Source organism: Mugil cephalus, chromosome 5 (assembly GCF_022458985.1).
Source record: "Mugil cephalus isolate CIBA_MC_2020 chromosome 5, CIBA_Mcephalus_1.1, whole genome shotgun sequence".
Classification (NCBI taxonomy): domain Eukaryota; kingdom Metazoa; phylum Chordata; class Actinopteri; order Mugiliformes; family Mugilidae; genus Mugil; species Mugil cephalus.
In genome coordinates this window covers 26797645-26815975 of record NC_061774.1, presented here as the reverse complement: position 1 = coordinate 26815975, position 18331 = coordinate 26797645, and the positions used below count along the sequence as shown (strand labels likewise).

At 42.5% G+C, this 18331-nt stretch overlaps 1 protein-coding gene and 3 non-coding genes across 5 annotated transcripts in view; 2 read left to right on the top strand and 2 right to left on the bottom strand.

Annotated features, from left to right (window-relative positions):
- Positions 1-3346: 3346 nt before the first annotated feature.
- Positions 3347-3428, bottom strand: trnal-aag. The gene has a single exon. It is a non-coding gene; the product is annotated as a tRNA-Leu (tRNA).
- Positions 3429-3543: 115 nt separating this feature from the next.
- trnas-gcu lies at positions 3544-3625 on the top strand. The gene has a single exon. It is a non-coding gene; the product is annotated as a tRNA-Ser (tRNA).
- A 4771-nt stretch (positions 3626-8396) lies between these two features.
- On the bottom strand, positions 8397-8478 carry trnas-gcu. The gene has a single exon. It is a non-coding gene; the product is annotated as a tRNA-Ser (tRNA).
- A 5984-nt stretch (positions 8479-14462) lies between these two features.
- Positions 14463-18331, top strand: part of htr4 (5-hydroxytryptamine receptor 4) — a 187257-nt gene continuing 183388 nt past the window's right edge. For both annotated transcript variants that reach the window (XM_047585264.1, XM_047585265.1), the window contains exon 1: positions 14463-14990. The gene's annotated coding sequence lies outside the window, so the exon portion shown is untranslated. The remainder of the gene's footprint in view (positions 14991-18331) is intronic.

Below are 18331 nucleotides of genomic sequence, written 5' to 3'. Positions count from 1 at the left end.
TCATTGGTACTCAAAGTGTTTTACAGTCACAGTTGCAACATTGTGGGTGTCTCCAGCATGTTGTTAAAACCCACTCTGCCTTCCTCTAAACGTATTGATCTGAGCAAAAACTAAATTTAACAGTTTGAAACCTTTTATAAAATGTTAATCTTCTCTTTATTGGCTGTATTTCTCTACAGTTTCATTCATTATCAATCGTTAATTGTTATCAGGTGAGCTGTGAAAACACGACAACATCAGCAGCAGAGGTTTAAACGACGCCGCTGCGAAACCTGGATCCTCACAGAGCTGAGCTGAAAGAATCAAAACCAACAACTTTTTCTCCTTAGTGGAAATCGTGTCACACGGTTTTTACAACAGAAAGACACGGCAACGTTGATTTCTCACTGCAGGACCGAGAGAAAATAAAACCAAAAAATAGACAACAACAACACTCAGTGAGAGCGGGAACACAGCTGAACCACAAAACCAAGAAAATCAGGAGATTATTTGGCCCTAAAACAAGGATATAAACTGGTTGAGGAAAGGACTCCGTGGAGTCTGTGGACACCGACCAGGATCAGGCTCCGAGCTCACAGTTGAACCACCGACACCATGGAAACGATAAGTTAAAGGATAAGAATCTGCTGAATGCAAAAAAAACATCAGAAAAAAGTGATCTTGCTAAAAAATATTTAATAAAAATCACATCCTCCTCTTTTCCATTTGGTCTCTTGTTCAAAGTCATTTCTCTAAATGTCAGAATGTTTCTGTCCAATCCCAACTTTACATCTATTTTATTTGCACTTTTTTAATCATTAATATTTTATGCACTGCAAAATAAAGACCCACTCTGGCTGCACAAAGCAATTTTAAAAAGCAATTTGGATGAACAACTTGTCAAAGTGTTTTTCCTGAAATCAGAATAGATTTCTATGCGTTATTTTTGACTTTCAAGTGAAACACGCTGCAGTTATTAAACTTTCTGGCGGCCGTGACGCCTGGAAAAACACTGTGGAAGTTAACGCAAACAAGACGAGAAACGGAGGAAAAAATGCAAACATGGCAAAGAAGGAGAACTGCAAACAACAGAGGAGGAGGAAGACAAAAAAAAGAGACGGATGAGACGGAGCGGAGCTGAAAGAAGAAGAAGAAGAAGCGATGCGGACAATCAAAGCCGACTCCTCCTGTGTAACTCTTCTAATCTCTGCCAGCTCCGCGCCGCCTCCTCAAAGCTGTCTGCACAACGGGTCTGATTCCCAGACGCAGCCACAAATTATTACAAATGAGCTTTTCACTTAGAAAAACAGACGAACGCGTTGACACACAGAAAGACACACATGCACATCCATCTCAGTCAGCGACGCCAGGTTGATGCTGTGAATAAATAACATCTGCACGGTGCAAAGGGAGCGATTTTAGAGTCGCCGCGTCTAAAATATGCGTCTGATTTTCTGTTTTAAATTAAACAAAACATTTTTTTTTTATGCCTGCTGTCACATAAGTATGTTTTTCCTCTAGAACCATCCAGAGTTCATGAAGTTTGGTTCTGCAGTGTGTGGGCTGCAATCAAATGCTAACGTGGCGGAGACTGTAGAAAAAATATGGCGTCTCACCCTAATGGACAAACTGATGCTAGTATCCCAGGGATACGGGCTAGCTTGTTTTTTTTTCATGCATAATCACATGTTGACAACATTTTCTACTGGTAGAGAGAGGAATTAATGCAGTAGACTGACTAAGGATGGACTATTTTACTGATGATGAGTAAATAATGTAGAATAATTCCACACTAGTAGTAAAAAAGGGTTTGCATGGCTCCGTGTTAGCACTGCAACTTTAGTCTGACATGATGAAAAACTCATATCATAACAGAAGTTAATTACCTACGTAGTTTCGTCCAAGTGCCACCCACTAACATGGAGTTTATGACCTTTACTGGAGCCTCCAGCCACCAGGGGGAGGTGTAGTTGCTTTGGCTTCACTTTTGAGGAGCTGTCATTGCGTCCACTTTTTATGCAGTCCATACGATGAACACAGCAGACCATTAACACATGGTACGGAAGCCCGGAGCGGTCATTAGCAGCGTTTATATGTATTATTTCCTCCATTTCCCTGTGATAACAGGTTAACTTCCTCTGTTTTCTTGAGATCTCGAGTTATTTATGTTGTGTTATTCATTTTCTCCAGATTCCGATATATTTCATTTGACCAGTAATATAAATATAAAATATACTAGTAATAATGGCCTGAAACTGTTTGGTGAACCATTAGTTTTGGGCTTTAATGTTTGCTAGATAAGTTTCTGGAGATCTCTGGGAAAGTAAGTTTTGTTTTCCTGAGTTGATGAGATAAATAACTGTAGGTCTCAAGTTTTTTATCTCAAGAAAACAGAGGAAAGTAACTTGTCATCACAGGAAACAATACGTATGAATGCATGACTGCTTAGGGCTTCTGTAGCACTGAGATGGAGAGCATGTGAACTCATTCATTTAGAATTTAGGTGAAAGCACTTCCTTTTTTATTGATGTTTGTTTTATCTACATCTTTATCTTCAGAGGTGTTTAAAGATGGTTTGGTTTGGTTTCAAAGAGAGTAATTGCATTCCTTCATCCAATAATCAACCGAATCAGACGGTTAAAACTGCTTTTGAACAAATACGTATCCTGCCTCAGCCCCATCAGGGGTCATTCGAAGCCGTCGGTTCAGTTCGAGAGCTCGCGCCGATTAAAAATATCTCAGAACCAGTGGTTTGAAATAATGCACGTCTGCTCCAACTCTTGGAAAATGAGACGTGACCCAGTTTGGAAGCGCCGGCGTTTGAAGTCCTTTCAGAGAGTTTGCTCGTGGTGCGCATCAGCTATAAAGGTCTATTTCAGTGGAAGTCACAGCCGGGTCACTAATATGAATTTAATTTTTCAGCGTTGGCTGTCTGACAAATGTCTGTCGCTGCGAGTCTCTCACAGATGGAAAAGTATCAGATGCAGCAGATGCATCGATTCTGGTCATATGGGTCAAAATCAATGGGTCAAAATCAATGCAAAGAAATTTAGAGTCATATTTCTCATTTTGCCATCGATTTTAAAGTGTGGAACAGAAAATATTTGCTTTAAATACTGCAACGTCAACAACGCCGACTGAGGAAAATTATCGTTTTGGTAGATGTGGGCGTGGCCTCAATGGGCTGAAGTGGTTGAAAAGTGCAGACTGTCCTAATGTGACGGGGGCTTAAAGAGAAATTGTGCACAATATAAAATCCGTACCACTTTTAGAAAGTGTCTGAACGTCCAGAGCCTAATTAGTTACTAAATTATCGATTTGTAAGAGCTATTTACACTGATCAGCCACAACATTGACCAGAAAGATTTGGCAGTGGTGGGATTCGAACCCACGCCTCCGAAGAGACTGGAGCCTTAATCCAGCGCCTTAGACCGCTCGGCCACACTACCACATATAAGGCCTTTTTCAAGAGGACATCTGGACACATCATGTAATTCAGGAAGTACCAGAAGATGAACTAAGACGTCTCCAGAGTTGTTGTCCACATGTGTCCACCGCTAATAAGACGAGGTGGCCGAGAGGTTAAGGCGATGGACTGCTAATCCATTGTGCTCTGCACGCGTGGGTTCGAATCCCATCCTCGTCGGAGGTTGATGTTTTCCAGTTTCTGCACTTCTCACAAAAATCACTGCTGTATCATGCAACACATAGTTATGGACCACAACATCACGACCACTCGCAGGAGAAGTAAATAATATTTAAACCATCTTGTGACCAATTTTCTGGACTTGACATTCATTCATTCGTCCACCTAGACCAGACCAGGTCCCCCCCCCACCCCATAGCAGTGACGCTCCATGACGGCAGTAGTCATCCCCACAAAGGCACACACACAAAAAACTTTAGGAACAACTTTAACAAAAGCCTGAAGAACAGCACAATGTGTTGACCTGGCCTCCAAATTCACTAGATCCCAAACTGATCAAATATCTGTGGGATGATCCACAGATATTTGGATCCCCCCACTCACAGCATTATGTTGCCAGACACCCTCAGAAGGCCCATGTCCATTCTCTGATGAGTCACGACATTAGGAAGGTGGCTCAGGGTTAGGGTCTGGTTTGCCTGATTGGTAAATGTTCGTGCCATTTGTAGAATAGCAGATCAAAAGGTCACAGTTGAATTTAGGTCAAAATGTCAGATATTGATACGTCTGGTTTAATCAAGTCTCGAGACTACAACTCAGTCTGTGTCGTGGCATTTCCTCCTCTGCCCTTTTCCGTTTGTCTTCACATACAGTTTGACCGTGTGGATATCGAGATGCCGTCACCCTCCAGCTCAGTCTCATTATGAGCAACAAACCAAGTAAATTTCTGCAGCTCCAGCGCAGAGGAGATCTCACATTATGCAGCAAAAACCAAATCCTGACCTTCATCTCAACAACTTCCCATCGAGCAGCTGAAGTCAAACACGATACAAACTGTATTGACACGTTGACCCTGCAACAAATAACCTTTTCAGGCAATTTATCTGAGTAATCGATTGGTTGACAGGTTTTGCAGGGAAAGTGTGAACTCAAACACAAGACACACACTAAAAGGGAGGAAGACTGGACGACATGATAAAGTTTGATTCAATGAAAACTAGTTGTAAGATGCAGATAAACCTAAAAGTGAGTGCAGACAAAAGAGCAAACCATGAAATGACGATCCTTTGAAAGAAGTCAAACATTTCCAGGGTATAATTACGAAATGACAAACACAAGAACCAAAGAAAAACTGGACGGGACATCAGAGGAAAGAACAGACGAACTGACAAGAAACAAAGAGACTGACAGGACGGGCTGATTAAGGTTAACGAGGGAAAGGTGAAACCAATGAGGGGACGAGCACGCGGACAAAAGACACAAGGCAACACAAGGGAGTGGAATCACAGGGGCGGGAAAAGGACAAAGACAAAGGATGAAGAAAAAACTGGAAACAAGAGTTTCCAAAACACAATGTCATGACGTACCACTAAAAATAACTGGCTCTAACACGAAGTTAACATTTGCTCAGATTTTTCTTTTTCTCCTCTGCTAATCTCAAATTTATATAAAAACACTCAACCTAATTAGTTTAATTAATTTTGGGAGTAAAATATTACAATAATTTTTTGTAATGCGTCACATTTACCACGTTACAGCAAAAAGTAATGCATTACAGTAATTGCATTACTTTTGTTTGTTACTCCCAAAACTGATGGTGTGTGGTAGCACTTAGAAATAAAACAAAAATTCAGTCCGTAAAATGATTATTCTCCAAAATGGGAGACAAACATTTTTCATTTTGCTTTACTTTTCTTCAATTTACTCTACTTTTTGCGACTGTGTGCACTGTGGTGCTGTTATTAAAGCCACTGTAAAGGGGCAGTGGCAGCTGCCTGTGACCATGTGAAGCCTCATTGGTTACATGGAAACACTACCGGGCGTCATAATCGTGGTACGAAAGCAGAGACGGGAAAAGCCATTACACCAGACCACAGAGATCCTGCAGACCCAGAACCATCCGAGGACATTAGGAAAGATGAAAGTTCGGTTTTCTGTGCACCTTCATTCCGACCTATAATGCAGCTCATATGTGTGTAGTTAGGCCTCAGTATGAGGCTTTTATTTACTCCGACTGCCTGTTTACTGAGGCAGCGGACAACAACCTTCATTAAAATGAGTGCACGTAGCTGTTTCATACCGTAGAACTATTACATCTCATTGGCATTTAAGCTTAGACGCTAGGCTAGCATAGAAGCTAAAGGTTTCAGGCTATCATTTTAGCATCAGGCTCCCAAGTTCCATGTAAATATTTCAGCTAGTTAGCAGCTTTCATGCTACAATCTTTGAAGTAGAGTTGTGATGTTTGCGAAGAATTTAATCCGTTGACCGGCTCTTTAAAATGAACGTCTGTAGCTGAGCCTGAGTATGACCTGGGTTCGATTCCCCACCAGCACAAAGATGTTTACCACGTTTCTAACTCCAGAACAAAGTCTCTCGGGGAAAATATCTGAGTCTGAATGATTCTGATACCGATCTTTCCATCTAAGCTACCCCAAGGCTGGCCTCTGAAAAATAAATAAATATCAAGAAACTTTTTGAAACTTCAACATACACTGATCAGCCATAACTTTATGACCACCTTCCTAATATTGTGCAGGTCTTCTGTGGTTTCCGTAATGTTGTTAGTGCATTTGGAGGCCAGGTCAACACCTTGAGCTGTTCTTCATGTTTTTTTTTAGTTGTTCTTAAAGTGTTTGTGTGTGTCTGTGTCAGGCTGCGTGCTACAGGGTGGGGGTGCCTGGTCTGGTCTAGGTGGGCGCTGTCTAATACGGCTTTCACTGAAAATAGCGCGTTGCCGTGGGATTTTCTGACCAGGATCGACCCGGCGTGGTGGGCACTAATGGGCTTTCAGACTGCCAGCAGCCTCAGGTCTGACCTCCCGCTGTGAGAGCTGCATGCCTGTTTTTTTTTTTTTTTTTTTCCTCTCTCTCATACGTCATCATTACACATTATTTAAGTGCCCCGGAACATGCGTGTACATCGTGCGTGTGCTGTTCAGTCAGGTTTCCCCAATTGGTGGGATGTCCCGAACATGACGTAGGGCTAATTCACGTACGTGCTTCCATTAAAGATCGTGTAGCTGCACATTTGATTTGTTTGACTTAGAGAGATCAGAGATCAGTCTCTGATCTGCTCTTGTGTGAGTGGACTTTGCTCTGTTTTGAGGTCTGAGTGAGCATCCTCCACGATGACAAGGCTGCACCGTCGGACGCCACAGGCAGCTGCATCAGCGTCATCAGGTATTTTAGCAGGACCACGCAGGATGTGTTTCACAGTGCAGGCAAGTCGAGCCGAGCCACTAAATTCCCAGGTTGCTTGAAGGGTCATTTGACGTTGGAAGACTCAGGGTATTTTTGTGCAGTGTGAAAGAAGTAACATTCACACCAATAAATGTCAGGTCCAGAAGTTTCCAGAAAACTGAATTGTCACACAATGTTATTTTTTCTCCTGTCTGTGGTCATAATGTTATGCTGGATCGACGTATTTTGATGTTGCAGTATTTAAATAGATCAAACATTCTCTGTTTCACACTGTAAAATCTCAAAAGTGAGAAATGTGACTCTTTATTTCTCTGTAAAACCAACAACCGACTCTCTCATCGTGGATCCAAATCAGAAACGTTCACAAAGCAACAGAAGAAAGAGGATAAACAAAAAGATCAGTCGCCATCGGCACAGAAACATAACCTGTGTAAAGCACTTACTGGAGTTCAGATTCACTTCCACGGCGTCTGTCTTCCTTCAAAGAGTCTCCCCTCGAACGAGTCCACCAGTTACCTCAAAAGGAATCCCAGATTATCTTCTAATGCTTTTCAAGCGGCTTGTTAGTGTCTGATTGAGACGATTAGGAGAAGATCTGCAGAAAATCATCAGTAGTGGTAGTTCAGAGGACATGAGAGACAGAGGAGGCCAGGACTCCTCCTTCTCCTCCTCCTCCTCCTCCAAAAATAAGTTTTATTGTTGTACTTTTTCTCATTTCTGGTTCGACTTCTGCTCCATTGTAGTGTAATAAAGACTATTTTTGTCGTTTGATTCTTTTTATTTAGGAGACTGTTGTCATGGAGGTGGGTGGTGTCTGCTGCTAAATATATTGGAGGTTACTGTGGTGCAGACGTCCATTTAGATGTAGATCTCCTGTTGATTCTCTTGAGTGGACTTCATTGTATTGTATTATTGCTAACCACACTAGTCGTTTCAGACTGAAGTGACGCAAATCCTGCACTCTAGGTCACTTTATTCTCTTAAGCTGTTAAGCTGCTGCTGGATTTCGTTCTCCTGGGCATTAATAGACTATATGGTTTGCTCGATATATTTAGCATTCTATATAGGATATATGCAGACAGCTACAGAGGAAAACAGTGCACACCTGTCTGGGTTTCTGTGAATAGATGAGGTACGCTGCCTTTCTTCCACATGCAAAAGCCACGTTTGTCACATTAACTGTTGATGCATGTGAGTGTTCATGTCCCTGTTAACGTGCATCAGCTTTATCTTGTCCTGTGGCTTTTATCACTTTTAGATTCTACACAATATCGGTCGATGTCTCTTGTGGTGACTCATCAGAGAGTGGACACGGGCCTTCTGAGGGTGTTGTTAGTGGAGGGGCCTCTGTGGATCATCCCACAGATACTCCATCAGTTTGGGATCTAGTGAATCTGGAGTCAACACCTTATAAAATGTTTTTGTGTGTCAGACTGCATCCTGCTGGGGAGGGGGGGGGGCTGGTCAGGTCTGGTCTGGTGCTACATGTCTAATAAACATCCACATGAATGAATGTAAGGTCCTAAAGTTTCTGCTCTGCAGTAGTTTTGCAGGAACTGGAAAACAACCGACGAGGATGGGATTCGAACCCACGCGTGCAGAGCACAATGGATTAGCAGTCCATCGCCTTAACCACTCGGCCACCTCGTCTCTGTGAGTGTCAGTGGTCATAATGTTGTGGCTGATCAGTGTAACTTTATCTTATCTTTAATTATAGGTGCCTCCATATGAGCTCATCTGCTCAGGGTTTGTTCCTGTTAAAAGGACGTTTCTTTATGACTGAGTCTCTCTGGAGGATAATCGATAACAGGCCTGTTTAGTTACCTGTTCCTATTTACCCATCCCTCTATTTTTGTTTCTTCCACGTCCATTTCCATATAGGATGACGAGGAGCCGAAGCTCCTGAGACGTACCCCCGCCCCGACCCTCCCTCCTTGGGTTCCTCTACCACATCCATCTACGCATTCAGCCCCTCTCACCTCCTCTCACCAATAAACTTCATCTGCAAACTGCAGGTGAGACACGTGCTGGTACAGCTGAGAATATCACAATCTGTGTGAAAAATCTCTGCGTTATCACTTTTTGCTTCCTCCACAGAAATGTTATCACTATCTTGATAAAGCACATTACCTTCTGGGGGTGAGATTAGAGTGGTCTGCCCCTTTGGTTGAACCTCTGTGACTAATGCAAGGTGAAAATATTCTCTGCCTTCTCTGAATCCAAGTGTTTTTGCTGCTTATTTTTTATAAGTGTGTCTCTGTGTGGCCCTTCAAGTTTAACAAATAATAATACTAATTTAGATCTACCCTTGTCGGTCACATGATCACTACGTGCCCTCTAGCGAATCGCTGATAAGACGTCGGAGTAATTAAAAAACTGATGGCCCAGTGAGCAGGTTTTGCAGCATTCGTTTGTGCATGTCGTTTTCTAGCAAGACTGACAGTGTGAAATGAGCATCTTTCCAGTGTGGATGTGTTCCTGTATGTTTGTTTTGTGCATTAGAGAGATGAATCATTTTACTGTCAAGTAAGTCTCAGTGATTTTCTTGTTTCCAGAGGCGATGAGGCTTAGATCATGTTATTTCACTAAAACTATGCAGTGAGCAGCCGGCGTATTCACATGACTTTGGGCCATTTTGAATCATTACAGTATAAAGATTACAACAATAATAATTAGAGAAGTTTAAATCGTGATTTTCTCAACCTCTCATCAATGCAATATAATATGCATCAATATGTAACTTTTCAATAACATCTCTGTCTTGCACAAAGTGGACAATTAAACTGAATAAAAGCACAAATGCATGCAATATTTACACTACACACCAAAAGTTTGGAAGCAAATTCAAATTTGTACATAACAGATCATGTATTCATTGGTTTACTTTGCAACAAAACAAATGTGTAACTTATCAGGAGACATGTTACTGTAATTATCAGGTGTTTCTCCATAGTGACGTCCTCTGGCTCTAACAGCAGCGTGGAATATACGAGGTGTTCGTTCCACAGCAGATATTTATATGAAGACTCTCAAAAGCCAAAGAGTTAGTGAATCATCTTTTAAAACTAAGTCCTTCTTTTCTTTTGCTGACATTTATTCAACAATGCTCCAGTAACATTAATGTTCACCTAAAGGTAAAATGAGGAAAATGGTTCATGTGAATAAAAGCAGAGTCTGATTGTTCAGTAAATACATCACAGAATACACAGAACTCACGCTGGTTTTTAAGAAAGGCATCGATGAACGCAAACTAATTATTTCTTAACTTTTGGAATAATAAAGGGCAGAATATGAATCAGCACAATGGTGCGAATTCGTGGTCGTACAGTGTAATTCTTCCAGTTTAACAGTCGTACTTCATTCTGCAGAGATGGAGAAAAAACAAAAGGAGCTGTGTGAGGCTCTTAAAAGGTAAAGACTCTGTTTGCTTTTTCTCTGCTCTCTAACAAAGATACGGGATATGGACAATGATGTGGTATGTTGTGATTCCATCACACGTTCTTTATGAATATGTGTTGCAACAGTTCAACCAGTTATATTGTAAGGTATGTTTTTATATGGTATTTCAAATGTATTCTCCATGAACCAATGTTTAACTTTGAGCACCTGCCCCTCCAGAAGACTCTGCACAGCCCTGTTGTTCTTGACAAATCTGGATTTTATTATTATCCGTCCAAAAAAACGCTTTCAGCTGTGCCGCATGTTTCCAACATACAGGTGTAGAGCTGCTGAACGTCGTCCTGCAGGCTCAGCGTCTGATTTCCTGAAAATGAATGTGTCCTATCAGTGTGTTGCTTTCATCCGACTCCTCTGAACATGGAAAGCTCCTGTAGTATCATTCTGCACTGACACCCTCCCCCCATCCCCCCCTCTCTCTCTCTTCCTCTGCTTTTCTTTGCATGAGATTATCCAGAAGTCCCTGGAACGATGCAGGTCATTGTCATTGTGTTTGAGCCGAGAAGACGGCATTTTTCAGCTTATGTTTGTCTCTCTCTGTCCTGCTTATTTCATACTAACCTGAACATCAGTTCTGAAGTCACTCGACTTTGCAGTAAAATCTGTTTATCTGGAAAGGCCTTGACTTCAGCGTGTGCAGCATCATCCTCCAACAGCTGACTGCACATTTCTCATCACAGTGTCCATGACTTCCTCTCGACCCATGTTAAGCATTTTTCCAGAGACGCCTTGAAAGCAAATCTCCAACCGTGTGAATTTCACCTCTCCAGGGAGTCGTTTTAAGGACCGCTTCCTTTGTCAACATCTCCAAAGGCCATTAAAATGAAAATGCATCTCTGTGTTGTGTCAGTGACGTCTGTTCGCTGACTGTTACACGCTGTGTCTGCGACTCTTTAAAGTGGTTCAGTTGTTTAACTTCCTTGGGGTCCACATCACGGCCGAGGAAGTTTGGCATCTCAGGATCAGGAAAGACTTTATTATTGAGTATGTTTGTATAGAGAAGGAATTTGCCTTGGTGGTTGTTGCATAAAAAATACAAATAAAATTAACACAATTCACACACTCAATATACAAAAAGTATATATATACACTGTTTACGCAGCAGTAAGAACATTTAGAGCGGGACGGTGGGTTTGATGTGTTCATGGGATGAATAAAAGCTGTTGGCCACCTGCAAGAGGGGAGTCTGTTAAATAGCCTGTGTCCAGAGTGAGAGAGAACAGAGAGAATCTTAGCTGCACACTTCAGAGTCCCGGAAGCGAACAGCTCATCAAGAGACTTCAGACTGCAGCCGATCATCTCCTCTGCAGAGAGGATGACGCGCTGCGGCCGAGAGATGTCTGGAGATGGAGTTTGAGAGGATGGACTCGATGATGGCAGCGTGGACGTGAACCATCGCAGCGGCGTCACCGTGTGGTTCAGCAGCTCTAGGGCCACGGAGCTCAAACACCTTTATTTCAAATATGTAAATAAGGAAAATAAATGTTCATCAAGTAATAACAGAAAGCACATATATTTGTAACAAATTATAAGAGAAATGCAAAATAAACATTCTAACAATTTATAATTTAATTTACTAGAAAAGGAGTGGGTGTAAGTAAAAAAAAAAAAATCCCACCCCTCGTCCTAAAATCATTAATCAATAATGGATATAATTTGCTTCGTGTCAACTCTGTGTGTAAATATATACGTGCACATGTTAACACATACATACCTACATAAACATACATGATGACAGAGATGAATACTGAGTGAGTAAGTCCTGAACCTTCTTCTTCCCTGTTCTGTTTGATACCATATTTTTATACACTGTATTTTGAACTAATGGATGTTTGGGCATTGCTTTAACTCCACATTCAAACTCTTCCATAATCTTACACCACAGATGGAAATGCAAAATCTTTTTTTTTCTGTTTGTATGATCACAGTGAACTTTGAACTGTTTGTTATGTTACCAGATCTATGACTTCTAATAACGTTTTAACTGCAAGAACAGGGAGTTGGTGTGATTGTGAATGGTTCTTATTGCTCTTTTTTTGTAGAATAGACAGTGAATGTAGTGAACTCTTGCAGTTATTGCCCCAGATTTCTGCACAGTACGTTAGATGAGTGAACAGCAGCGAACGTGGAGTGACTTGTTATCTAAGACCTGTTCTGCTTTATATAAAACACGATATAGAAGAAGATCACCTGGACTCCCATGGACGTCTCTGCAGAGCATCTACCAGTGTCCACAGGAGCTGCCTCTATCACCAAGATCACTTTATTGATGCCCACAGGGAAAGTGTTTTGTCCAAGCTTCCCAAGAAAACAAAGAGCACATATGAACCAGGCACAGACATAAGAATAAGAGTCAAATAAAATAAAACAATCTTAAAAATAGAATAAGAATGAGGTAGTCCACTCCAGTTTACATATTATATACAGGTCACTTAAAGTGTCTCAGTCCCAAAGTGTCTCAGTGTGAGGTTATATAAAGTGTCTTGTGTGCTGATGCGCAACAGACAGTGTAATCAGCCAAGCCATTAACCATTAGGCCGCTAACAGTTAGCGTTGTGTGTATTCCGATGGCTGTGGGGATGAATGACCTCCTGAAGCGCTTTCGTCCTGCAGCTCGGTGACAGGAGACGTTGGCTGTGGATGCTTTCATGTCCAGCCAGGGTGGGGTGACGGGGGTGACGGGGGCGACAGTCACAGTCAAGGACCAACCCTCCCAACCCCAGGAGGAAATGCAGGACCTCAGCACTGAAGAAGTCCTTTTTAACCACTGCCACAGACCCTTTCACAGTTTGTAAACAGTGTCATGTTTTTTTGAGGGGCGGGGCTTAGCTGGAGGCAAAACATTTCAAACGCTATAGCCTGTAAATGGTGGTTAGCGCATTTTAATGGTTTGTTTTGGCAAGAATGGATGAGGGAAACATATATTTTAGAGACTATACTAAAACACTCACTCTCTGAGACCATGAGTATTATTTTAAAAAAGTTGACTGTGACTGAAGCAACTATATTCTCCAACCTCTACGCTCTCACTCACTGGATGGACGATTTGACCAAAGGACACAGAGGGGACGAAGTCTGGTCTGTCTTTGTCAAGTGAAGCCTCTCCAACAAAGATATTACAAGAAGTAAGGAACCACTGTGATAATGTCTGCTCAGACACCCCTGAAACACACAACTAATGTAGCGTTAGCTCGCAGTTAGCATTAGCATTGGCATGTATCAAGAATCCTCCAAATAATGACAACATTTTAGTAACAATTTAGTCAAACTCATAACCTTACCCAGGTTGAAACTTATGATGTGTTAGATATTAATCTGACCTGATATCAAATGTGGCTGCAAACAGAGAGTTGTTGATGATTGTCTCATTCCGATCATTTCTTTTAATCATATTCAATCAAATGGTTGGTGTGTGATAAAACTTTTAGGTGTTTTAGATTTTTCGGTTTTGGCCCCAAAAATACAACACGATGACATTTTTTCCTGGTTGACAGTGACAGTGTTCGCCAGGTAGCGCCGTGACGTCACAGTGACGTAGGACACGAAGGGATCTATTACAAACACCGACTACGTCATGTCATTCAAGTTCACCTTCTCAGTTTCTGTTTACGTTTCAGTTCATCGTTCACACTTTCATTTGCACATGACATAAACCTTTTACATTCTGTTTGTGTGTGTGGTTGTGTGTGTGTGTGTGTGTGTGTGTGTGTGTGTGTGTGTGTGTGTGTGTGTATTAGGCATTTGGGGAAACCATGGGCTGTAAAAATCTAAAAGTGACAAAAAAAAAAGAGACATGCAAGATGCTCCGAGCTGCGTCTTATTTTATTGTCCAATATCCAATTAATACTTAAGTGGAAATTAAGGAAAATATTACAAACTGTGCTGATGCCAGATGCTGCTTGTTGGTGAACAGCTGCTGCTCTGCTTTTAATAAACGAGCTAAGGGAATAAATAAATGAATAGGAAAATAAAAACACACTGTCACCTTGAAATCACCATAAACAAAGTCAAATTTGGACCTTTTTCCATCTCAAAGGTCAACATATAAATTAATAAATAAATAATTGCAGTTTTAGCGCAGATGTCAGAAAAGAGCGCGTCTCCTTGGCGCAACAGGACTCCGCATCTTTTATTTCTACGCGCACATAAAGAGAGAGAAAGAGAGAGAGCGAGAGAGAGAGATGCTTCCTTCACTTCGAGCTAAAGAGGAGGGACTAGACCGGTGCGGGTTAATGCCCACTGTGAGTTCAGGCAGAGCGGCATAGCGCAACATCTCCGCCGCTGACTCCGCTCACTCCTCAGCGGACACCCTCCGCGCAGCGTCTCCACATCTCTCCCCGAGGTTCCTCCACTTTCCAGGGGGGGTCTCTTTCTCCACCGGTTCTCCTCCTGAGATTCCGTGCGCTCAGATCTCTCCTCGCCGCATTTTCTTTTTTTTTCTTTATTTTTTCTTTCTTTTTTCTTTTTGCGCACGGTCACTTCTCCAACATTCCCACTTGCCTCTCAGCTGCGCTCCGGTCATCACTTCACTCACTCCGAAGAGTCCCGAGCGTCAGACCGCGACGTCGCGTTATTGAACTTTCTCTTATCTAGGTTCAGTTATCAGTTTCGCTTTGTGCCCGGACCGAAGAAAGTGCGCGCTTCTGGCTCATGGGGATTTAGTGTCGTGACATGATTTCAAGACCCGGCGCCTCCACAGAGAAATGGTGAGTTTAAATCCGCTTTCCTTTTCTTTTTTGGAAAATGATTTCTGGCAGATTATCAGTCTGAGCGTTTGACCTCTCTGGGTACAGTAAGGTGACGCTCAGTATCCGAAGGAATAGTCACAGTCTCATGTTTCTGATATTATTCGGAGTTTGGCGTCTGCTCAACTGCAAGTTTAAATGTGTTGGAATCTCAAAATGATGACAACAAAAATGTCACAAATATCTCGGATACTCATATAGGAATTTAGTTTACTTTTAGTTTGCTTTTATTTTCCGTGCAAAATGCGTCCACATGTGCTGCTGTAAATACTTTTCCATGAGAAAACCTTTTGACCTTCATGCTTAGAAGCCTCTTATTTACGCATATGAAAGCAAATTGATTTGCATTACTTGGTTTTCCATACATGTGGGGGGAAGCCTGGCAGGGCTACGGTGCAGCTGTCCTCCTTTTTCGTGTACGTCGATCAGTGGTCCATCGATAACGAGAGCTATGGATCCACAGAGTGGATTGACTGTCAGCTGTCACATGTTGTGTGCACGAGCAGGAGGCTGCAGGCAAAGCCTCCGGATCCTGGAAGACTGAAGTCAGAGATGGAAAAAAAAAAAAAAGTCTCTTATGCTGTTGGATAATTGGATGTTTTCTGATAAAAGTTGCAGGAAAAAATCCTGCTCGACTGTTGCTCTTGTGGCTTAGTGCTCTAATTGGATGCTCCGTCCTCTGTTTGTTATGTCAGCGTTGTTCTCCAACTGTTTGTGTTGTTGCAGAGCTTAATGAAACAGTTTCTGAATGAGGTTTTAATTTGAATTCTTATCAGTTTCCATACAGGATTTCACTTTGAATTAAATTTCCATTGCTTGCATGAAAGAGACAGACGTTCTGTCCAGGACTGTAATAATTTTAAGTTAATTCTTTCCAGAAATTCAGGCCACACCTCATTATCATCCTGTATCTATCCCATAAACACACAAGCACACTTCCACCAACTTTATCCACATCCTCTGCAGCTGGAACATGTCACTTGTGCTCGTCTGCAGAGCCGGGTTCGTTATGGTTACATAACATTTACGGATCAGGTGTGCAGGACTTCGTCGTGTCTCGATCAAAGGTGCAGGTACAGCGTGTTGTCTCGTTGTTTCGCAGCAGTATCACTTACAGTTCACACTCTCTCCGACTCGCCTACGATGACTGTGCGAGACGAGGCTGGAGAGCTGCCAGTGGGCTGCAGTTTCACAGGCAAATCACTTAAGGTGCAAGTTCATCAGTCCGCATGGGCGTCAGGACCAACTCCTTCTTCACAGGACTTTTTTCCATGTTCTCCGCTGCTTTGTTTAGAGCTATTTTTTGCACCGGAATACACTAGTAGTGAGGAGAGCACATGGGAGCATCAGGAAAACAGGAAACAAATAATAAATAGGCTCCGAGCGGCAGCCTCTCTCCAGGTTTTCTCCAGTCGAGCCTCTTCTCTCGCTCTGTGACAAGGTGAAGCTCTTCTCCAGATGTGTCCGTGATTGCGCTGACGTTTACTGCCCGGCTACGCCGCCGAGCTCAAGTTGCGCTCTTGTATTTTTTGAAAGCTTTTAAAATGTGTGTTTACGGTGGACGCTGCTCTATCCGCGCCGCCCGTTCATTTTCTTCCCCAATCTTCCTTTAATACTATAAAGGTTAGTAAACAAACAGTTTATCTAATAAAATGGCCCCAAACTCTCATGTTTACAGCTTCACAGTATGTTTGCTTGGAGTTCTTTCCTTTCTTTGGCAGCAGATCGCAGAGAAAGCTTGAGATGAATTACTGGCCTCTGGCAACTCTTGGGGAGAGTTTGGTTTTTGCCGTTTTATGATGTGTGTTTAACTGGGAGGAGACCTGGGGGAAGACCCAGTGGAGACATGGTATATTTCATAAAGCCTGGGAGTTCCTCGGGATCCCCCAGGAGGAACCAACGAAAAAAAGACCTGGATAGGTGGCACAAACTGGACATTTGGAGTAAAAGCAACTTTATTTTTTGCCTTATTTGGGTTTAACATCGCTGGTGCACCCTCTCTGTCAAATGATTTAAGTCCACCTGAGGGCAGAGTCTGCGAAAAACTCTGCGAAAAACCTCCGACTTCCGTCGATACGCAGCCATGACTGGTTTTCAGGTGGTAAAACTAACACGGGACGCAGTGAGCGACTAAATATCACGTAGTGTTGGCGGATCCCTTTGAATGCCTTTATTTTAAGGATGGTCATTCTGTCATTTTAGGTGAGTAATATAATATTGACAGAGGACGTTTTATTTATTTTAGGTATTTGACGCTATCAAAGCAGGATGTGACGTCATAATGACTGACAGTTGCCACTGACAACCACTCCGTGAAGCGGTATCATAGGGAGGAGAAAAAATGGACAATGCGTCACCCGTGTCCCTGGGAAGCTGGCATCGGTTTGACCAGTGGAAGCGGCAGGAAGTGGAGACGTGTCTTTCTCTGCGTCCTCATGTCCGTAGCTCCCAAACCTTGACAGATCTCATCCCATCCTCACCGGGGTCGCGGGGGTCGCTGGAGCCCGTCCCAGCTGTCGCTCGGGCTGTTTGAACCTCTCGGTAATATTTTAGAGGGATGAAACGTTGAGAGCTGTTTGAATTTGTTTCCGATGCATCAGCGCGTCAAAACAATCAGATGAAATGGGTTGAGAGCTTTGAAAAGCTGCAGCGTGTGTGTGTGTGTGTGTGTGTGGTGGAGGTTGATTGTGAGTAATGTATGTCTCTTAAGCGCTTAAGTCTGAACGCTGACCCACACGTTTTTTGTTTTTTTTTAGTATAATACCTGCTGATCTCAACACTGGAGGGAGTAGTGCAGGACGATTCATCCTCTTTAACACCCGTTTTTGACGCGCTGCTTTAAGCTGTAACCACGGAGACCAAACACGAAGCGATGTATAGAAACGTTAGAGATCTGGAGCAGAGAGGCAGCGTTGGGTGTTTGGTAGAATGATGTTTCTCATACGTCTGTTTACAGTGTAGCCGCTGTTTAATATTTCAGGGCGCAATATCGTCATAAATTTTACAACGTGTTTGTTTGCAAAAGAAGGGCCACAAATTATCTACATAGGCAAATATTCTCCATTTACAGTTTGTTTTTTTTGGGGGGGTCAGAGCCACGATGTTGAGTGTCGGAGGAGCAAGTGTTGTTTATCCAGCTGTAATCAGAGCTTTGATTTGTCCAGCTTTTATACGCTCACCTGCCAGTTTATTAGCTGCAGATAATATTAGGTCCACACCAGTCAGCCACAATATTTTGATCACTGACAGGAAAATAACATTTAAAACCATCTGGTTACAATTCAGCGTTCTGCATCGGTGCA